Consider the following 13,902-nt stretch of genomic DNA (forward strand, 5'->3'; position numbering starts at 1 on the left):
TTACTCCTACTTACTCCCCTCGCCACCCACACTGTGCCCAAGGCACACTGATTTCCTTCAGTTTCTTGAATTATGCGAAGCTTTTTCTCACCCTTGGCAGCCCCTCTCCCGGGCTCATCCTAGGCTGGCACCTTCTCAGCCTGAGGTCTCGGCCTTTCCTGACTGCCCCAGCAAGGAGAGTTGCTGTCATTCTGTCCCGTCCCCGCTCTCCGTCACTTCTAGCTCTTAGCTTCCTGGAATCCTCTTACTGATTTGTGCTTGTCTGTGGTCAGCCTGTGCCCTCGATCTAAGGGTCTGTGCAGGAGGAGACCAAGGCCAACTTGTCCATTTGTGGGTCTGTCCCCTCCACCAACCCCTCCTAGACTCCTTCTCAGGCTGGGTGGCTGCCCCATGCCCACTCATCCCAGCCCTGCCCTGGGCCGGCACTGTCTGGGGTGGCTTTGTCTCCCCCAGTGGACTGTCAGCCCCAGGAGGGCGGGGTCCAGGGCTCACCCCAGCTCATCCCAGCACAAGATAGTCACTCATGAATACTTGTTGCCTTAATGAAGGCCACCACATGCCACGTGCTGGCTGGACAAGGCCAGGGACACGCCAGGGACAGCGATGAATCAGCCCTAGCCAGGCCCTGTAGGAGTTCATGGGCGAGCAGAGCAACGTGGTTACCTAACTCAGGTGACCGGCAATGAGGGCATGCCTCACTGAGGCACCCTGCCCGTGAGGTCGCCAGCCGCAGAGTCCTGCATCGCTCACTGCAGCCAAAGCCTGAGCTGGTCCCCACGTGCACCTGGCGTGTTCCCTCCCAGGCCGGGGAGGCTGCGAACAAGCCTGGGCCGGGGGGGAGGGGGTCCACAGAGAGCAAAGGCCTGGCACTGGGGCTGGACAGAAATGGGGTTTGAATCTCAGCTCTGCCACTTACTGTGGGATGTGGAGTTGGCGGCCTGCTCTGAATGTCAGTTTCATCATCTGTCACAAAAGAATGATCATCCTTTACGGCATGGCCTTGGGATTAAATGAGGCTGAAAGCCTTGATGTTGTCCTTGACTCTTCTTTTGCTCACATCCTGCATTTAATCAGCTAGCAAATTCTGTTGACTTTGTAAAGTCTATCTAGAAGCTGTCCCCTTCTCCCATCTCCAGGGCCTCCTATCCTGGTCCTGTCGACCTGTCCCTGGCCTCCTACCTGGTGTACCTTCTGCGCTCCTCTCCCCCCCCATCCCCAGTCTGCTCTCTACATGTAGCCCAAGGGACTGGTGAACACTTGTGTCAGATCGTGTCCCTCTTCTGCCTCAGCTTTCCTGGGGCTGCATCTCCCCTGGGGAGACAGCCAGCGTCTTCCCCGCAGCCCACCCCACAGGATCTGCCCCCGTCACCTCCCTGTCCTCATCTCCCACTGCTTGTCTCTGCACACTCTGCTCCAGCCACACTGGCCTCAATGGTATCAAACAACTGGCTGTTTCCTCTGCCTGGGACACTGCCACCGGGTACCTGCATGGCGCTCTCCCTCCCCTTCTCCAAGCCTCCGCAGGAAGCCCTCCCCTGACCAACCCGTTTGAAATAGCATCCCACCCCCGACCTCCCATCACCTTTCCCTGCTTTATTTTCCTTCAGGTCACTTCCACGTTGTGGCCTGCTAAGAAAAGACATGTTTCTTGATGTATTCTGTATCTCCTCCATCAAAAAGTGAGCTCTGGGGGTGTGGGGGTTCCTGGGGGTTTTGCCCGTTCTGTTTAGCCCCTAGTTCCAGAACCTGGAACATGGTGGTTGCCCAATAAACACTGGTTGAATGGATGAGGGGAGGCGGAAGAAATTCAGACAAAATGCTTAAAACAGGGGCGCCTGGGTGGCTCAGTGGGTTAAAGCCTCTGCCTTCAGCTCGGGTCATGATCCCGGAGTCTTGGGATCGAGCCCCACGTCGGGCTCTCTGCTCGGCAGGGAGCCTGCTTCTTCCTCTCTCTCTGCCTGCCTCTCTGCCTACTTGTGATCTCTGTCTTTCAAATAAATAAATAAAATCTTTATTTAAAAAAATGCTTAAAACAGCACCTGCGTCAAAGGAGCAGGTCAGAAAAAGTAGGAATGATGGTAATTTGGGTGAATCAGATAAAAGCCCAGCCCCTAGGGCTCCCCCTGCTGAGCACGCAGGAGACAGGCATGTCCGGCGGACTGCAACACCTATGATGCGTGACAGGCTCAGGAAGTGACGGGTTGCTGGACTGAAGACCGTACAGCTTCTGGGAGGCAGAGCCGAGCAAGGCTTTAGAAGGCTACACAGATAGCTGCCTGGTAGGCTGGTATGATTGCTCCTGGGAGGGGCAGCAGGGTCCCTGGGATGGCCTTGGAGGCCGTTTGCAGTCTATGGAGAGACCAGAAGAGGGGAGCTGTGGGTCTCAGGATTCATTTATTAACAATTTTTTTTTTTTTTTACTGAAATCCTTCATTGCTCAGATCAGCCAGAAACAGGTTTTGCTGGCAGCAGGTAAGAACCAGGAAAGAACAAGGCACCCAACTATGATCCAACTGTTGTAGGTACTGTGGTGGCCAAGATGACATTTTGGCCTTTGTGAGGCTGATATTCTACTGGGAGAGACAGAGAAGGAACGGTGAAAACGAAAATACTATCACCTGAGAATCCCGGGTGGTGATCAGAAGTGTGGAGAAAATGCAGAGGGAATTCAAGGTGGGAAGGCAAAGAATGCTATCAGTATGGCGCCAAGGAAGGGCCTCTCAGAGGAGGTGACGTTTATGCCAAAGGGCAGGGAGCTGGTAAAAAAAAAAAGACCTCTAAGAGTGATCCAGGTAGGGAAACAAGCAGGTGCAAAGGCCCTGAGGCAGGACTGAGGCTGCGTGTCTGAGAGACCGCCATGAGGCCAAAGTGACTGGTGTGGAGTGAGAAGGATTATCAGATAAAATACAATGCCCAATTACATTTGAATTTCAGATACAGTATATACATGTTTAGTCTAAATATGTCCCAAATATTGCGTGGGGACACGCCTATACTAAAAAATGACTCGAGGTTTATCCGAAATTCAACACTAGCTGGGCATGCGGTATTTTCATTGCCCAAATTTTTGTTGTAACTGTAGGAATGAGCAAGACAGGATGTGGAGGAGATGAGGACACAGAAAGGACAAAAAGTTCCTTTCTGAGTCCTGCGCACATGCCTAAGGAAGACAGGATGTTCTTGGAGTTCTTCGGTGGACCTCTGTTACTTGGCATCCCTACTCCCTGGTGCATCCTCTCAGTCTTCCTCCCCCATCCTCTCTCCAGATCTCTGCTGCTGCTTTTCAGCAAATTTAAAAAAAAATAATATTGTCCTTTTACTTCAGGGGAGAAAGTTATTATTAAAAAAAAAGATCAGGGGCGCCTGGCTGGCTTGGACAGTGGAGTGTACAACTCTTGATCTCGGGGTTGTAGGTTCGAGCCCCACATTGGGAGTAGAGATTACTTAAAAATAAATTCTTTTTAAAAAAAGAAACTCAGGGGCGCCTCGGTGGCTCAGTTGGGGTAAGTGTACGACTCTTAGTTTCAGCTCAGGTCATGATTCAGTGTCCTGAGATCAAGCCCCAGCATGGAGCCTGCTTAAGATTCTCTCTCTCTCCCTCTGCCCCTCCTACTTTCTCTTGGCTATAAATAAATAAATAAATAAAATCTTAAAAAAAGAAAAAGAAGAAATTCAAACCATGCAATAAAGAATAAAGTTGAAGAGTAGAACCAGAAATTTCCTGGCTGTCCCATTCCTAACAGGTTGTAACTTTCAGCAGCATTTTCCTTTTTCCCTCATAACCCCTGATTTCTTTTCTTTTCTTTTTTTCTTTTCTTTTTTTTTTAATGAAAATACTATCATATGATATGGGTAGGTTTGTACCTTGGTTTTTCTTTCCTGTATAAATTAACATTGGCATAATATCTTCTCTGGTCTCTCTCTCTTCCATTTTTAAAAGTAAACTTCAGGGTGCCTTCAGTAGGTTGAGCGCCTGCCTTCTGCTTGGGTCATGAGCTCAGGATCCTGGGATCAAGCCCTGCATTGGGTTCTCTGCTCAGCAGGGAGCCTGCTTCCTCCTCTCTCTCTCTGCCTGCCTCTCTGCCTGCTTGTGCTCTCTCTCTCTCTGTCAAATAAATAAATAAAATCTTTAAAAAAAAAAAAAAGTAAACTTAAGTTGACAGTTGGAAATTTCCAGAAGAATTGCAAAGACAGTATAGACTTCTCAAAACTCCATGCCCAGTCTCCCTTATTATTAAAATTTTACCTAAACCTGCTACATTTCTCACAGCTAACGAACCAATATTGACAGAGTATTATTAACTAAAGTCCATATCCATTCTACTGCATTTAAAAAACGTTTAAGTTGGGGCGTCTGGGCAGCTTAGTCAGTTCAGCATCTGCCTTCAGTTCAGGTCCTGATCCCTGGGTCCCAAGATGAAGCTGAGTCAGGCTCCTGCTCTGTGGGAATTCTGCTTCTCCCTCTCCCTCTGCCCCTTCCCCCTGCTCCCTCTCTCTCTCAAGTAAAAAAAAATATATATTTTTTAAAACTTTTATTTATTTATTTATTTATTTTAAGGATTTATTTCTTTGACAGACAGAGATCACAAGTAGGCAGAGAGGCAGGGAGAGAGAGGCAGAGGCTTTAACCCACTGAGCCACCCAGGCGTCCCATTAAAAACTTTTAAATATAATTCCAATTAATACAATTACCTGGACCCTTTTGAAATGTATAATTTCATGAGTCTTGACCCATGTATATTCGCACGAAACCACAACCACAACCACAGTCAAGAAATGGAACATTTCTACCACCCAAATTTCCCTCCCGTCCCTTTGCAGTGCACCTTCCCCTCTGTCCCCGAGCTTCAGGCAACAACTAAACTGCCCTCTGTCACCATAGATTAGATTTACCTTTCTCAGAATGCTAGGCATGGAACCACAGGAGACTGGCTTCTTTCTTGCAGCCTAATACATTTGCAATTCATCCATGAGGCCCCGCTTATCAAGAATTCCTTCCTTTTTATGCTAAGTAGTGTTCCATGGAATGCTTATACTGCTATCTATTTATCTTTTCACTAGTTGATGGACATTTTGGTTGTTTCCAGCTTCTGATGATTGTGAAAAAAAGTGCTGTAGCAAAAACCCCCACAAAAAACAAAACAAACAAAACCACACCTACACCCACACCTCAAAAATAAAAAACAAGCTTTATGGACATTCCTGTACAGGTCATGGTGAGAATATATGTTTTCATTTCTCTGGAGTAAATACTTAGGAGTGGGATCACTGGGTCCTGTGTCTTCGCATTCTCTCTACGGCTGCATAGCTGTATTCTGTGACACACTTCGAGCTCTGCTCATCACCTTATCTTATATTATTTATTTATTCATGTGTTTATTGGCTATCTCCTAAGCATTTGTTCTCTCAAAAAGAAGAGAAATGGTTAGAAGCCTAGACCTTGAAGCCAGGCTGCCTGTGTGACTTTGGAGAAGTTACTTAACCTCTCTGTCTCTCTCTTTGCACACTTGCAGAAGGGAACTAACAGTAGTGAGTGGGGTGGTTGTGGGGATTAAATGAGGTTGTAGAGGGGTGGCTCAGTCAGTTGAGGCCTCCTGATTCTTGATGTAGACTCGGGTCATGGTCTCAGGGTTGTGGGACCTAGCACCTTCTGGCTCCATGCCCAGTGGGGAGTCTTCTTGAGATTTTCTTTTTCCCTCTTTGTCTGCCCCCACCCATGCTCAAGCTCTCTCTCTCTCTCTAAAATAAAATACATAAATAAATATTTTAAACTTTTGATTTCCTTAAAACTTAGCTACTCATAGCCTTGTGTGACCAGAAGTCTAACCAGATTTCCTTAAAACTTAGCTACTCATAGACTTGTGTGACCAGAAGTCTAACCAGTAACATAAATAGTAGATAATGCATATTTCATATGTATATGTATTATAGACTGTATTCTTACAATAAAGTAACCTGGAGAAAAGATGTTATTAAAGAAAGATCATAGAGAAGAGAAAATACACTTGTAGTACTGTACTGAATTTACTGAAAAATATCTGTTTATTAGAGGACTGATGCCATTCAAACCCGTATTGTTCACCTACACGCTTACACCGTTGTCTTTTTTTTCCCTTTAAGAACAAGTCCTGGGTGCCTTGGTGGTTCAGTGGGTTAAGCCACTGCCTTCCGCTCAGGTCATGATCTCAGGGTTGTGGGATGGAGGCCGGCATCGGGCTCTCTGCTCAGTGGGGAGCCTGCTTCCTTCTCTCTCTCTAGTTGTGATCTCTCTCTGAAAAATAAATAATTAAAATCTTTAAAAAAAAAAAAAGAAAGAAAGAACAAGTCCTAGGGGTGGGCGCCTGGGTGGCTCCGTTGCTTAAGCAACTGCCTTCAGCTCAGGTCATGATCCCAGAAACCCTGGATGGTGTGCCGCATCGGGCTCCCCATCTCCGTGGGGAGTCACCTTCTTCCCCCCCCCCCCAAGTAGATAAATAAAATCTTTAAAAAAAAATAATTACTGGGTGCCTGGGTGGCTCAGTGGGTTAAGCCGCTGCCTTCGGCTCAGGTCATGATCTCAGGGTCCTGGGATCGAGTCCCGCATTGGGCTCTCTGCTCGGCAGGGAGCCTGCTTCCTCCTCTCTCTCTCTCTCTGCCTGCCTCTCTGCCTACTTGTGATCTCTCTCTGTCAAATAAATAAATAAAATCTTTAAAAAAAAATAATTACTAAAGAACAATTCCTAGGGTGCCTGGGTATCTTGGTCAGCAAAGGCTGCTCTTGGCCCTCCTCCCATCACCGCGACCTGAATAAAGTGCTGTCATCTCAGCTACTGGAGTTGCTTTTTAAACCAACAAGACTCTGTGAAGCATACAGATTTCAAAAGAGCACAAAAACAAGAACGTTTAATGCTGGCGAAGATACTTTAAAAGTGCCTGTTCCCCGGAAAGGTGGGGAGTGTGAACTGGATCTGCGTAGCACAATTGGGCAATGTGCGTCCCAGGCCGCTGGGAGGCAGCAGAGGGCAGTTAGCGAGAGCCTTGCCTAGGAGTCAAAACTGGGGATGAGCCCAGGCTCTGCCCTATCCGCTTGTGCGCCTTGAGCAAATAAAGTTACTTCTCTAAGCTTTGGTTTCCTCTGCGAAGCCGGAATAATCATAGCCCTTGTTAAAATTACACAGCTTAGCTCCCTGCATGGGAACTGTTACTATTATTAAATCTTAAAGTTGTACACATATACCCATTTCCTTTGACCCAGCAGTTCCATTTGTGGCAATCTATTTAAAGAAAATAATTAGAGGTGTGCACAAATATTTAACTGCTTGAATTTGTGGGGCAGGGGGAGGTATTATTTATAATAGCAAAATGTTTATCACAGCTTAGATGGTCAATAAGAAACGGTAGTTAAACTAGAGTTCATTGCTAGAATGGCATCTATGCAGTGGTGAAAACTAATGTTCTTGAAGAAAATGACATGCAGGGATATTGGTGAGATTTCTGACCTTGTTTTTAGAAACATGTAAAATTCTTTATAAATGTGTGCCCCTCGGTTAAAAAACAAAAAAGGAAGGTAAATGTACAGGAAAAAAAGGACTCATCACTCATTCATTCATTGCTTCCCCAGACATTAATTAAATGGCTACTATGTCTTAGACACTGTGCTGGGGAGCGGCATGGGGGGTGGGGATGCACTTAGCATTTAACAGTATCTTTGAGGAGGTGGAATTAGGCCTCATCCCAACCATCCATTCAACAAATGTTTGTTGGCCATCTACATGCCAGTAGTGCAAGGGCACTGGGCACGCACAGTGAACAAGACAGACAAAAACCCATGCTCTCATGGAGCTGACATTTCAGTAGAGGAAACAACCAAAAAAACAAATTACAATGAGCTAATCATCTAGTTTGTTAGAAGGTGATCAGAGCAGGAAAATATGAAAAAAACGATAAGGGGTGGGCGGAGTTAGTAACTTGAAAGAGGGACGTTTGCCGCTGTAGTTCAAGTGGGAAGGAATAAACTCACTGATAAGGTGCTAGTTGAGTAAAACCCCCGAGGGAAGGGAGGAGCCCTGAGGATCCAAGAAGGAAGAGTCTGTCCCAGACAGAAAGAACAGCCAAAGACCTTAAGAGGTGGGAGAGCTCCGGATATTTTTTCTGGATGAACAAGGTAGCTGGGACCCAGCGAGTGAAATCATAGGAGAGGATGTCTGGGTTTCATTTATGGATTTTGTTGTTTCCTTTTTTTTTTTTTAAACGAATTAATTACTTTTTAAAAAACTTACAGAAAAGATTAAGATCAAATAGTGTCTTGGTTCCAGGTCAAGTTCCTGGACGCAGACTGTTGTTCAAAACTCATTTCGACTTCCTGTAATCCTGAGGCAGCTAGTTCATGCCTTTGAGCCTCAGTTCCTTTATCTGTAAAGTGGGTATTGATAATACGATAGAGTTTCAGTGAGTACTTAGTGAGACAATGCAAAGAAAGCATTTGGCCAGGTGAGCGGCACGTACCCCACAAACTCGTTTTGGGGTAAGGTGGGACTCCTACACGAGGATAGTCATTTCCCCTTTAAGAACCCGATTGGGCGGGGAGCCAGCGTCCCCCCGCACCCTTTCCAAATTTTCCAATCCCCGCTTGGCATTTTCTGCCCGAAGGTCTCCGATTGGACAATCTGCGCCAATCAGAGGCTGGAGCGGGCTCTGCCAATGGCCCAGCTCCGCCCCTGAGCGGGCCCTGCCCCCTGCCCGGTCAGCCCCGTTGCTATGGGGACTGGTGGGCGGCGAGGGGGGAAAGCCCCGGATGTTCGTTGGGGATTTAACATGGCGGCGGCAGTGGCCGCGGTGGCGGCGGCGCAAGAGAGCTGAGGGCGGTGTGAGTGTTTGGAATTCCCGGTCAAGCAGCTAGGCCGCGAGCGACTGCAGCGCCGAGCCGGTAGGATCACCGGTCTCGCCAGGGGATTGGGGAGGGCCGGGAGACGGCGGTGGAAGAGCGTTCACGCAAGTAGGGGGCGGGGTCGGTGGGGTCAAAGTTCACTCGCAGAGGGAAGGGTCGCCTCGGAAAGGTCAGAGGTTAGTGCTGCTGGGGACGGTGGTGTAGAGGAGATCCGGAGGTCAAACTAGCGAAGGGGGGCGTGGCGAAGGGGACCACAAAGTTCGAAATTTGAAGTGGGGCCCGTTCGAGGGGGTCGGGGCGAGTGTCAGAAAAGGGGGTCAAAATTAATTATTTGAAGGGAGGGTGCACTTCCTAGAGTCAGAGTTCGAAACCGTGGGGGCGGTGGTATGGAGGTTTACCGACGGCAGCCAGCGGAGCAGATGCATGAGATTTGGGGGTGGGGGTGTACCTTTTGAAGGGATCAGATGTGGGGCGTGGCCAAAGGGGGCAAAGGTCCCAATCTGACAGATGTTATACTTGAGGGGTCAATAGTTAAAACCTTAGCGGGAGGCTTTGCTGCGGAGGACGGGAGGGATGCCCCAGAGAGAGATCAAGGGTGCTTCCTGGCGGGGCAAAGGGGAGCCCTCTCCCACACATAGTGGAAATAATGGCAAACACTGATAAATCACTATGTCAGGTCATTTCAATGCTTTACATATATTTAATCCTCATTGCAACCTTATGTGGTTGGTCCAGGATCATCTAATGAGTAAGTTGTGGGGTTAGGATTCAGAATCGAGTTCTGGTCCCAGAGACGTACTATGCTCTACTGCCCCTCAAATAATCACAATTCTGGCTAATACTTAATGAGGGCTAACGTTGCACTCAGCGCTCTCGTTTCATTATACCACAAGTTTGTGAAGTGGGTACTGGGTAGACCCACTTCACAGACAGGAAAACTGAGGCTCAGGTCTATCTGCAGAGTAACACCGGCAATTTCCAACCTGGGTCTGACGGATTCCCGAGCTTCTAACCCCCTGTTGTTACACTGTAGCCTGGAAGATCTGTTCCTGGAAGCAGGGGCCTTGGGCAAGGCCGAGCCACTCCCTGGACTGGAATGGATTGTCTTTGGGCTCCATGGAAGGGTGTGATCTGGGAAGAGAAGTTCTCATGGACCCATGGGAGTAGGGTGTTTGTGGGTGGCCCAGAGTCCAAGTGAGTCTGATGGGCTTCTGACTGGGAAGGGTGTCCCTGAGTGGGATCCAGTACAAAGCCTAGTGTTCTCTGTACTTAAGACCCCAGTCTCTACTGATGGTCCCAGATTGCTCCCACCTCATTTCCTACAGCTCTCCTTGTCACTTCTCAAGTTTCAGCCCCACCGGCCTGTTTGCTGTTCTTCAACTCTGCAGGCATATGCCACCCTCTAGGTCTTTGACCTTCCTCTTAACTCTGCCTGGAATCCTCTCCCTGGCCCCAGCCCCATACTCACCGTCACCCACGTGCAGCACTTCTAGCATCACCTGCCTCTCACTGTCCCTCACACACTCTTTATCTCCCTGTCTGGTTTTCTCCCCAGGCCCTTGTGCTTACCTTGTTTGTCAGGGCACCATGTGTTGTCTGCCTCCCCCCACCCCAAGAATGTTGACCCCATATGGCAGGAATTTCTCCATGTTATTTCTTCTCCGAATCCCCCCTGGAGCACTGTGAGGCCAGTGGAGGGTGTTTGGTGGTTGAATGTTGGACACTGGGCTGGGCGCTGAGACTCCGGCAGCAGATAAGACACAGAGCTGCCAGGCCTCCAGGGGCTCTTGGTGTCCCTTGGTGGGAGCAGACTGGAACCAGACCCCCAGCCAGTGATCCACAGCTACATATGGACCCCTAGGGTGCCCGGCCTGGGGGTGGGGAGAGCCTGGGGAGTCAGAGCTGAGGGGTAGCTGCCCATATCGGTGGGGCAGTGCTAGGGACTGGTTCAGACCCAGCTCCGTCACTCCCGGGCGGTGTGACCATGGGCCAGTTTCTTTACTTCCTGGGTCTCCATTTCTTCCTCTGCAAAATGGATATGACAGTGACCCCAGACTGGCCCCCGCTCTGTGCTATGTTGGCATTAGTCCTGCCACCTGGGGAAGACCTCAGAGATGGAGGAGGGCCCGTCTCCACCTGCCTCCTGGTGCTCCCAGGCAGCCACACCACCCCCTGCCACCTCTGGCAGGGTCACCGGGTAGGCACACTGCCAGGCAGTTCTGTGAGGCCGGCCCAGCCTCCTCCTCGTGGTGCCAGCTTGCTCAGCATCCCGGGCTTGGTGCAGATAAGCACAGCTACGGCTTTGCCATCGGAAACCCGAATTCAGGTCCCTGCCCTGTCCCCAGCCGTGGGACCTCAGGCAAGTGCTTTCTTACTTGCCACTTGTGTTCCTTAGCATACAGTTTAGATCGGGGGGAAAAGTAAAGCCTTCAGTGAACAGGACCCCCCCCCCCCCCCCGCCCCACGCCTCCAGCATCTGGCCCAGGATGGGACTCGGGGTGGATGGCATTCAAGGCCCGGCTCCTTGCCTGCTCGCCCCGGTGCTGGATTTGGATTTGGTGTGTCTGTCTCTCTGCAGGTCTTCCTACCGTTTGGACCTCTGAATTCATTCACAGATGATAGAGCCACAGCACTCAGTCCCGGCTCCCCGCTGCTGTCAGAACTTTTCAAAACTGCTCCAGCCCAGGCCCTCTAGGGAGCTTCTGACTTGGTCGGGGGTAGGGTGGGCCTCAGTACATGGTTCGTGGTTCTCGGGGGCCAGCCAGGCAGGACCACCGCTGTTTGACAGTTTGATGGCTGATGGAAGCGGTGTCTTGGGAGACAACTTGCTCTTTTCCGCTCAGCATTCGAGTTTGCATTTCTCTCTGTGAGGACGTGTGTGTAGCTCTAGGATTCAGTGTCTCTGCTGTGAGTATGTCTTTTTGTGCTTGCGCCACATAGGACTTATTTGGTCACCTTTTGGTGGACATTGGGGTGGTTTCCCATTGGGACACTGTGACAAGGCCACATTGAGCATCCTAGAGCATGTCTCCTTGTATACTGTGGCCAGAGTCTGTCTTGGGCCTGTGGCTCACTGTGGACATGCCGGGCCTTCCAGATTGTTCTCCTAGGCAGTGGTACCAGTCTGCTGTCCCAGAAGGCTCCAGGGCTCCCCTCACTCCATGTCCTGCTTTGGGGCAAATCCATAGGCCTTGCTGAAGTGTTCTACTCAGCCACGAGATGGTGGGCTTATGGCCCCTCCAGACTGGCTGGGAGCGACTGGGAAGATGGTTCATGTATTGGGCTTAGCGGGGACCTGACACCCACAGAGAGCCCACACCCAGGCTTCTGCCCTCAAGGACATGTAGGACAGTGACCACAGCTTTGACCCAGCTTTCCTTCGGAGGCATCTCTCAGCGCTGACAGTGGGTAAGGAAACTGTACTGACTTGAAGTAGGTACCGAGGCCTGCCCCACCCCTGACCAAGTCAGAAGCTCCCTGGTGGGCCTGGGCTTGAACCTCCTCAGGAAGGGGGCAGGAAGGAGGTAGAATGTGGAAAGGGAGGGGCAGAGTCTTGTTACACTCTTTTCGTGTGTGACCACTGGTCCCATGGGTGACCCACACAGCCCCAGCCCTGCCTGCATGGATTTAGTATACAAAGGCAACAGACCCGTCCTGAGACAATGACAGCCCAGCAGTGAGCCAGGCCTAAGAAAAGGAGGTGGAAAGAATAGAGCAGTGCAAGGTGGGAAGTGCAAAGGTCCTGAGGTCCAATTGAGCTTGGGATGGTCAAGTACTATCAAGGAGGCCCATGTGGCAGAGTAGGCAGCGAGGTTGGGAAGGTGGGGAAGATGTGGCAGATAGGCCAAAGGCTGATAGGCTGAGGTAAGGAGCGTGGATTGTGTTCCGTGTATAATGGGGAATCACTGGAAGGCTTTCAGCAACATCTAGTTTCCTTTTCATAAGGATCACCCATGTTGCCATGTGGAGAGCAGATCATGGGGGCAGCAGCAGGGAGACCCATAGGGAGGCTGCTCCAGCGGTCCAAGCAGGAGACGAAGGTGGATAGGATGACGGGGGCAGTGATGGAAAACGGATCTGTGTGCTGCCAAGATTGTGAGGTCTTAACCTATAGATTTTTTTTTAGGATTTTATTATTTTTATTTGAGAGAGAGCATGCACGCGTGTACATGGTGGTGAGGGGCAGGAGAGAGAGCATCTTAAGCAGGCTCCATGCCCAGTGCAGAGCCCAGCAATGGGGCTTGACCTCACAACCCTGAGATCATGACCTCAGCCACAATCAGGAGTGGGACGCTTAACCAGCTGAGCCACCCAGGCGCCCCAGCTTTACCTGTATTAACCCATTTGATCTCCGCAACAACCTACAAGGTGGGTACTGTTGTTATCCCCATTTCAGAGATGAGAAAACTGAGACCCACAGGTATGTGACGCGTCTAAGGTTACAAAGCAGGCGAGCAGGAGAGGTAGGACTTAAACTCCAGGCTTTCGGATTCTAGAGTCACCGTCTGTGGTGGCTGCCCCCCAGTGATTTGGAAATGGTTTGGATAAGACAAGGCCACTTCCTGTCCAGTTGGTTCTGACCCAGGCTCCTCTTTTAGACAGAAGCTCCTTGGAGGTCTGGTCAACCTGGGGTGTTTCTGGGCGCTGGGTCCCTCCCTCCCTTGGGTGCCCCCCCCCCAACAGCCCCTTCACTTTCTTCTCCACAGCCTCACCCCTCCTTGTCCGGCTGGCTCACAGTAAACCAGACTTCCTGGCCAGACGCCGGTCGGGGTGTCCCCAGCAGCTGTTTGTCCCATCACCCGAGCCAGGAGGCCACAGATGCTGCCAGCAGGAAACAGTCTCCTTCCAAGTCACAGCGGGGGAAATGGGACCCTTCCCGCCCCCACCACCCTTTCCAGGGCTGGGGCTTGTTTTCTGCCAGATGCCTGGGCCCAGAGGAAGGTGTTGGGGGGGGCGGGCAAGAAGGGTCAGAGGGGAGCTTTCCCAGGTCCCAGGGGGAGCCGGCGATGGCAGATGTGACGGAAGCCACCACTCAC

General features: G+C 50.3%; 1 protein-coding gene across 2 annotated transcripts in view; it reads left to right on the forward strand.

Annotated features, from left to right (window-relative positions):
• The first annotated feature begins 8,745 nt into the window (after positions 1-8,745).
• Positions 8,746-13,902, forward strand: part of PAK4 (p21 (RAC1) activated kinase 4) — a 41,990-nt gene continuing 36,833 nt past the window's right edge. Inside the window, exon 1 of one of the 2 annotated variants that reach the window (XM_059151901.1) lies at positions 8,746-8,905. The gene's annotated coding sequence lies outside the window, so the exon portion shown is untranslated. The remainder of the gene's footprint in view (positions 8,906-13,902) is intronic. The other variant, XM_059151903.1, reaches the window with a different exon arrangement.

The sequence above is a fragment of the Mustela lutreola genome, chromosome 16, assembly GCF_030435805.1.
Source record: "Mustela lutreola isolate mMusLut2 chromosome 16, mMusLut2.pri, whole genome shotgun sequence".
Classification (NCBI taxonomy): Eukaryota; Metazoa; Chordata; class Mammalia; order Carnivora; family Mustelidae; genus Mustela; species Mustela lutreola.